The 9156-nt window shown below is 39.7% G+C and overlaps 1 protein-coding gene across 1 annotated transcript in view; it reads right to left on the reverse strand.

The window, feature by feature from the left end:
* Positions 1–9156, reverse strand: part of FAM13A (family with sequence similarity 13 member A) — a 250927-nt gene that overhangs the window by 84534 nt on the left and 157237 nt on the right. The window lies entirely within an intron of this gene.

Here is a 9156-nt window from a genome sequence, read left to right on the forward strand (position 1 = left end):
CCCCCGCCATCCTGGTTTCCCCTCACAGACTCCCGCCGGCCTGGTTGCCCCACACAGCCTGCTGTTCAGACGTTTGGTTGTCCCTCACTAACCCCTCTGCCGGCCTGGTTGCCCCACGCAGCCTGCTTGTTCAGTCGTTTGGTTGTCCCTCACTAAACCCCCTGGAGGCCTGGTCATAGGCAGCCATCTTGGGAGGGTGTGATGGTCAATTTGCATATTACCTCTTTATTATATAGGATTCTACAACCCCAATCCAAGTATTCATATATTGTATCTAAACTCTTAAATGATTACATACTCAGTTATCTTAATAAAGCTAATTATAGCTCATTAACATGGTGATGAAAGAAACAGCTCTCAAAAATATTCCTGTTAAGTGTGAGCCACTTCAAAAAACGATGGCCTAGCAATGAAAAGCGCAGCAGTAAACACTCCTGCTCTGTCTTCTGTATTGCTCTAAGTATTAACACGTGTAGATAATATGAGAGAACATAATGAAATCATAAAGAGTTTAAGTTTCCCAAACAACATAGAAGCAACATGAAGCTTAATATAAAAGTATTTCAATTTTAAAAATGTAAACTATATACCACAATAAAATAGTTTTTCCTTTCTTTAACATGGTTTTCTTCTTTCTGATAAATGACCTCAAAACAAAGAATGAGTCTCTCTGCCCCGCAGTGTCTCCTGGAGTAGTCTTTCGGCTTTTTTGATTATGCACTCATATAAAATTAGGTTTGCTTTTCTTTTTTAAAAAAATATGCATTTTTTTTTACTTCAGAGAGAAAGGGAGAGGGAGAGAGAGATAGAAACATCAATGATGAAAGAAAATCATTGATCGGCCGCCTCTTGCACGCCCCACACTGGAGATCGAGCCCACACCACGGCATGTGCCCTGACTGGTAATCGAATCTTGACCTCCAGGTTGACAGGTAGATGCTCAACCACTGAGCCACGCCAGACGGGCAGGTTTGCTTTTCTTAATGCTTCACAAGCTTGTGTGTCACCCTGGAGCAGGGGCCACGCTCATCTCTGTGTCATGTCAACTGTAGTGTATGTGCTGCCAAAAGGAGCACTAAAATTAGTTTTTAAGCAGCCACTCCCTTCAATATATAACTGAGTATTATGTACATCATTAAGCAAATAAAAAGTAGAAATGTAAAGTATTAGATAAAAATAACTAGAAGCTCTCATATTTTTCCTTATACCCCTATTGTGAAATCTTATATACCACTTAGGGTGTATACTACTTTGGGGAAAACAGCTAGTTAACTCTTGTTTTCTCTTTCTCACCTATTTTTAAATATGTTTAAGCATCATTAATGAAAAGGGAAGTTTGCTTCAATTGGTAATATCTTGGCAATCACCAAATCCTTATTACAAAGCTATTCTCACACACACACACACACACACCACATACACACACCCCACCCTAAAAGCTGGAAACGTCTTAACATTTTTAAAAAATATTATTTTATTGATTTCAGAGAGGAAGGGAGAGAAAGAGAGAGATAGAAACATCAATGATGAGAGAGAATCATTGATCGACTGCCTCCTGCACGCACCCTACTGGAGATTGAGCTCACAACCCGGGCATGTGACTTTGACTGGAGTTGAACCCGGGACCCTTCAGTCCGCAGAGTTCTATCCACTGAGCCAAACCGGCTGGGGCTTAACATTTTAGTTAGAAGATGGCACAAAGTATGAAATACTATTTTTCATTCTCTTGAGATTTTGGTATCCAATTTCAATATCGCTTAGCTGTTCTAATGTTTATGTTGCCAAAGCTTTTAATGTTTGTAAGTGATTGTGCCAATCCTTCCCATGGGAAGGGTTAAGCGGCGAATCAGCTTATTATCAACTCTAATGTGGACGGGCTTGTAGAATTAAGTTGCAAAGCTGGAAAGACAGAGGCAACTACACCTGAGATCCCTGCAGGTGTCCTGGGAAGAAACCCCTAGGAGCAGTGCTATTATAGGAAGTGGTAAGCCAAACTGATACAATGAGCTTACACATTTGACTTGAAAATATTCCTTGAAAGTACTTAAAATGAATTATAAACATATTAGAACTAAGTTTATTTCCTAATCAAGGATTCGGTGTCAAAAAGTACTAATTATAACTAACGATGCAAAAAGGCGGCAACTAAAAACCTGTAATGATTTTACTTGAGAAAAATAGCCTCCATGTGTTATAAAATGAACACTGTACTTAATATTTCTTTGCCAAGAACAGATCCTTAACTCTAACATGTGACAAATTATAATGGAAATTAACATGGGTACTTTAGTGAACATTTAATTATCAATATGGTTGGCTTGCTTAGAATTTAGAAGTGCTTTTGGTAGATGATTTACAGTGAGATGATGTAGTATTCTGAATACAGCTGTTCATGTGTTTTGGCTAATGATTTATTTGGCGTGTCTACTAAATTTCTTTGTAGCAAACAGAGAAGATCAAAATCAGTCAATCCTTTCTTCCCTCACACCTTCTCCTCAATCAGCAGCAGCCAACAAGGCACCAATCCGCACCCCGTAGTAAACAAGAAGAACACTGTAATTTGAAAGGAAAATGAGGATGGCACAGCTGGCTTGGCTGACCTATGAACCAGGAGGTTGTGGTCTGATTCCCAGTCAGGGCACATGCTTGGAATACGGGCTCGATCCCCAGAGTTGGGCTTGCAGGAGTCAGCCCATCAATGATTCTCATCATTGATGTTTCATTTCTCTCTCCTTTTCCCTTCCTCTCTGAAATCAATAAAAAAACATATTTTTTAAAAATGAAGAGCCCAGCTGGCATGGCTCAGTGGTTGATAGTTGACCTATGAACCAGGAGGTCATGGTTCAATTCCCGGTTAGGGCACATGCCCAGGTTGCAGGCTCACACCCCAGTGTGGGGTGTGCAGGAGGCAGCCAATCAACCTTCTGTCTCATCACTGATGTTTCTATCTCTCCCTCTCCTTTCCTCTCTGAAATCAATAAAAACATATTTTTTTAAAAATTAAGAAAATGAGGGTAAATAATCAATTCTTATAGTTAATTGACATATTCCTCTTTCCCCACTTATAAAAGTACCCATGTCTGAAGTTTAGCAATATAATCTGGATAAAGGTATAAATTCTGAAACAACGAAATCAAAGTATTTATTTCAAATAGATTAAATCAATTAATTGTAAAACTGATTTTAAAAGCAATTTTAAGGAAAAATGGCCAAAGGAATTCTTCCAAATAGGTTTGAGAAAATAAGCTTTTCCACAAAATTTACATATGAGAATGCAAAACATTTGACATGAACACCATTTTTCCTTCTGTACAAAGTAGGTGTAGTACTATTATAGGACCCCAGACATCAATTATAGAGATTGTTCATGCCTGGTTATGGTTTTGTGTCACTCTCAGGCATACCCAATTATATGAAACCAGTCCTATTTTTGCCTAAATTTTAAAATTGAGAATTAATTCTTTAAAGATATATATGTATTTTATTGAGTTTTTACAGAGAGGAAGGGAGAGAGATAGTTAGAAACATTGATGAGAGAGAAACATCGATCAGCTGCCTCCTGCACACTCCCTACTGGGTATATGCCCGCAACCAAGGTACATGCCTGTGACCAGAATCGAACCTGGGACCCTTGAGTCCGCAGGGCAACGCTCTATCCACTGAGCCATACCGGTCAGGGCGAGAATTAATTCTGATTTACTTTTAAGTAAAAAAAATAAGTGCATGCAATATAGAGGAAAGAAGGAATGTGTGTCATGAAATTAAGCCAATGACAAACTGTAACAACTTGGAATTCATTCAATTTCCTCTGGTTGCTAGTATGAACCCCATATTTTAATCATTTCCTGTTTGCTGACTTTGAAAAACGGACAAGCTTAAGCAGCTAATTCACTTGCTTTTATTTAAAAAAAATTTTTTTTTCAAGCATATACTGAGAGATTTGGGCAATCAACTCATGTATGCCAGGCAATCAGGCGCTTACTGTCCTCAGACTTGTGGTATTCCACTCTCTCCAAACACCTGCCTGTGGGAAGGACATTTATCAAACCGATCTAAGTGATAGTCTAAACCTAAGAAGCTACAAAAGAGGATGATAATAACGCAGGTATTAGAGTTTCAGGAGGGTCCTATCTAACTTATTTTTCAACATGGCACAACACTGGTAAGTGCAGAGAAATGAATGATACCTAGACTTAGAATCTTCATGAGCTGGAATGATTTCTAAATAGAAGGCAATGCCTATTGGTTTAATTACACAGCAGTTAACTGAAATCATGAAAATCATGGTGTTTTCTACGTCGAAGGAAAACCAAATACTGTTGTGAGAATTCCCAGAGTGAGGTGTTCAGACTGGACTTTCAATTACTGGGTCAAAAGCACCATTTCATTCAATTCCCTTTTGAAACATTCCAATTAGTCCAACTTTCTAACTCAGTGGTTCTCAACCTTGGCTGCACATTAGAATCACCTGGGAATCTTTTTAAAATCCTGATTTCTGGGCCTCATCATTAGTAACAATTTCCAGAGGATGAGGCCCAGAAATCAGGATTTTAACAAGATTCCCAGGTGATTCTAATGTGCCGCCAAGGTTGAGAACCACTGTTCTAACTGGTTAATATGGCTGGCTACCAAAATATTTAACATAATCTGCATATTTAGTTACACACTTTACATTTGCAAGTGATTTGAGCTGCAAGAAATAGTTTGTGTTCCTCGAGGATAGAAAAATAAACAAATGCTAAGGATTCGGTTCTATTCATTGAAAAAAAACTAGGAAAACCATCTATGGGGGCTTAAAAAGAAAAAAGAGCAAAAAAGGGAGAGAGGAAGTGAAGGACACGTGAAAGGATAAAATCAACAGTACTAAGTAAACATTTTTATGGAATTCAGGTGTGCGTTTTTTTCCATGTTGCAACAGAATGTGCTAAGAATTTTCTTAGAGAATGATCAGGTGAGTGAAGTTAATTAGCACATTTTCACCCCTCCCTCCCTCCCGCAAAACACCGAGTGCCACACTTACTGGAGCATTTTTAAAATATATTTTATTTATTTCAGAGAGAAAGGAAGAAAGAGAGAGATAGAAACATCAATGATGAGAGAGAATCATTGACTGGCTGCCTTCTGCATGCCCCCCAATGGGGATTGAGCCCGCAACCCAGGTATGTACCCTTGACTGGAATCGAACCTGGGACTTTCCAGTCTGCAGGCCGTCACTCTAGCCACTGAGCCAAACCGGCTAGTGCTTACTGGAGCACTGTTGATGTATGCACAGTCTCAGGCAAGGCCATGCCCCACTACAGCTGGGGAGTGATGTAGCAGGATGTTCTGCTACAGGCTTTTGGTTTGGCCCCATGAGGAGTATGGGGAAAAAAAATCTGTGTTTTTTTAAAACACATGTAAAAGTTTTCAGATTGGTAGGCAGCTAAGAGTTCACCGCTGGAATTTTGGGGAATATTTTCATATATACACTGATTGTAAACCCAAGCAGTTTTGTTTGCCATTTTTTTATTTGTATATTGTGACTAAAATTGCAACACCGAGCCAGTACAAAGAAAAACAAACTACTGAAGTTCAAGAGCAAATGGATTTTCCTGACTAAAGGGTAAGTGTGAAGAGCTGAAGCTGTTACTATTCACAGGACAGGCATTTTAGCCAACACAAAGAGGTGTTATCTTGGAGGCAAAACAGACAAAACAAGAATTCCAAAAATTTAGAATGCTCCCTCCCCCGATAATATAGAAAAATGTTTCTACGGCTTCCTTTCCCCCCCATACTACCTTCTTAAATGCCTAGTGGAAATTTGAAATATATTGTTATGGGTTCAATTGTGTCCCTTCAAAAAGACATGCTGAACCCCTAACCCATATGTCAGAAAGTGAGCTTATTTGGAGATAGGATGTTTACAGGAGTGATCAAGTTAAAATGAAGTTATTAGAGCGGCAGGAGTCCTTATAACAAGGGACAATTTGGACACAGAGACAGGCACATAGGGGAGAATGCCACGTGAAGATGGGAGTTATGCTGCCACAAGCCATGCTGGGAGAGGCCTAAGGTTCCCCAGCGCCTTCAGTGGGCACTCGGCCCTGCCAACACATTGACTTGGGACTTCTGGCCTCCAGGACAGGGGGAGGGGGGGTGCGATAACTTCCTATTATTCTAAGTCTGGTTTGTGGTACCTTGTTACAGCAGCCCTAGGAAACCAATACATCTGCTAATTATTTTTCCTCAATTCAGAAATAAGCATCTGCCTCACAAAGGTGTCTCCATCTTACAAAAAGGCTGTGCTCTGAAAATGCATTTATAGGAATGTTACGACTAGAATCAAGTTCCCAGACCGACAAGGGGTTTGATTTCCAGGCCTATACTCTCCTCTCATTCTAATGATCTATCCTCAATAAGTAGTCCAGATACTATATTTTTAAAGACTTTTGGCCATGATCCAAATCATTTTACATAATGAGATTACAAATAAACTTAAAATGGACATACATTTCATAAAATTATTCTTACTTTGTTTGGATAATTTATGTTTTGTTATATTTTTTATGTAAAATTATATAAAATATGGGCCACAACCTGCTAAACTAGTTTTATGACCATTAATAGGTCATGACCCACATTGAAAAACATCTCTAAGACACTATGCCAAACACACTTCTCCCCTGCTTGATGCATAGAATGCACACTCAGTGAATATTTTTAAATTGAGACCCCACAGAACAGAGAGAAAACGCCTTTTCCTTTTCTGCCCCACTTCCAGAACCAGCGCTGGGCCCAAGGACAGATTTTGTTGAGTGTGGATGGCAGAGAAAAGCACAGAGAAGAGGTGGGTCCAGATTCGCTCAGCAGTGCACATGGGGATGGAGTTCTGGAAGGCCATGGGGAGCTAACAGTTTCTTCTAACTATTCTTTTCCTGGTTGTAACGAAGGTGGTGTCAAGGAGACACAGGGACAAACGAACGCTCTCTCTGGGTTCCTCCTTACTTTAGACGGTGGCACTCTTTATCACCTGCGTTCTATCTCCTAGATTCACAGGAACATCTCATTCTTTTTCAATCTCATCCACACAGCTAAAGTCCATCTTTGATGACCTTCTGATGACAGCTTGAACTCTGAGAAACTGGAGGGGGTTGAGGGTATGTTTATGCACGAGGGTGAGAGAGGGGTGGGGAGAGGGCCTGTCAGCAGGGAGGGGCGGATGCTTTATCAGGGGAACCATAACCACCTACTGATTAAATGACACATCCAAGAGGCTCACCATGGAATCACACTTCACAGGGGACCCTGGCTGAAAACATGTTTTAGAGTCATAGAACAGAATTTTCATTCCTCTCACAGTTGAGTCACGGTAATAAACCAACTGCCCTCCTTAAGGAAGTTTATCTCTTACCCCCACCTCTGGCAAACCACTAAGTTGTATTGATTCTATCTCAAAAAAGACAAGTCACCAGAATTGGATCTGTCCTTCCCATTTCCACCATCTTAGTCTTTCACAGGGTCAACACTCTGTCTTTCCCTGCTACCCACAGCAGTTGATCTGTAATACTCTCATCGGAACCATCCTTCACACTTGCTAGTAAGAGTCGGTCTTGCTTCCCTACTGGCTTTGGGGTAAAGTCCAAATGTCTAAACCTAGCGTACAAGGTGCCTCCCAATCTAAGCCCAACATCACTCTCTAGATCAGTGCACTTTCTTTACTCTCCCCATGTGTACATGCTGTTCCCTCTCTCTAAAATGCTTTATCCACCTCTCTCCACCTGATAAATACTTATCTCTCAGCTTTCAAGTCACCTAATCAGGAAGCCATCTCCAGGACCCTGGAGAGGGAGCCACTCTTCCTCCAGGCTCTGAGACACTGAGTTCACAGCTACAGGCCAGGGCTGAGCACATGATGCAGAAATTCCCGAGTTCAGATGTTCGCCTCACTGCCTGGATTTGTCTCTCTCTCTGTACCACCGGCACCTAGCAAGGTGCCTAGAACACGCCAGGTGCTCAATAAATGGCTGTTGAATAAAATCAGCATCAAGACTTTGCTGAGTGTTAACACTACTGTTAGACTAAATATTTTGAAAACATACACTTTATGATTTATAAAATTAATTTTTCCAGTAGAAGCATTCTCACGTATCTCTGTATTAATTATTTTAAGTTACCTTGTTCCCTTCTATTCAAAACAATGAAATTTCAACTCTGCCATGAGTTTTCTCCAATCTTCCTTAAAAGAGAAAGGAAGGAAGGAAGGAAGGAAGAAAGAAAGGAAGAAAGGAAGGAAGGAAGGAAGGCAGGAAGGCAGGAAGGAAGGAAGGAAGGAAGGAAGAAAGAAAGGAAGAAAGGAAGGAAGGAAGGAAGGAAGAAAGAGAAGAGAAAAATAGCCCTGGCTGGGTGCTCAGTTGGTTGGAGCATCATCCGGATGCACCCAGGTTGTATGTTTGATTCCCGATCAGGGCACATATAAGAACCAACCAATGATTGCCTAAATAAGTGGAACAACAAATCAGTATTTCTCTCTTTCTTTCTCTCTCTCAGATCAATAAACAACTTTTTAAAAAGATAATTTCTTTTCTTCAACTGCACAATTAGAGGTGTGAGTTCTTCCAGTATGCCGACAATGTAAACACTGTACTTTCTGTGGTGAACGGTGAGCCCAGGAGAGGATATGTTCAGACAAAGTAATGTTTGACTATGTTCTTGCCACAAACTGATTTGTTTTTTCTGGCTTGAGAGCAGAGAAAGAAATTACTTCACCTCACTGCAAACCCAAAGGCTGTTTGGGGCTCAAAGACATTTTTGGTCTGAAATCTTTCTTCTGTCTTTGAAATGCTTGTTCAGAAAAGTGATGTTTGTCCTTATTACAGCCATATAAGATTGCCATAGGAGGCAGTAATTTGGAATGTACATTACAATAACTTCCTTTTAGAGGGGATTTTTAATATTTCCTACAACTTTTGTGATATTATACTATGTTAGTACAGCTCTGGTAATATTATTATATTTAAACTTTTTTCTTGAAATATTAATGTTTATTGCATGTAATATTATTATATTTAAAATCATTTTTCTTGAAATATTAATGTTTATTGCATGTAAATGGCTGATTATTTTGTATCTATAATCTGGTAATAGATTTAATTTGTATATTGTAAACAAACAAAACAA

This window comes from Myotis davidii, unplaced genomic scaffold, assembly GCF_000327345.1.
Source record: "Myotis davidii unplaced genomic scaffold, ASM32734v1 scaffold963, whole genome shotgun sequence".
NCBI lineage: Eukaryota > Metazoa > Chordata > Mammalia > Chiroptera > Vespertilionidae > Myotis > Myotis davidii.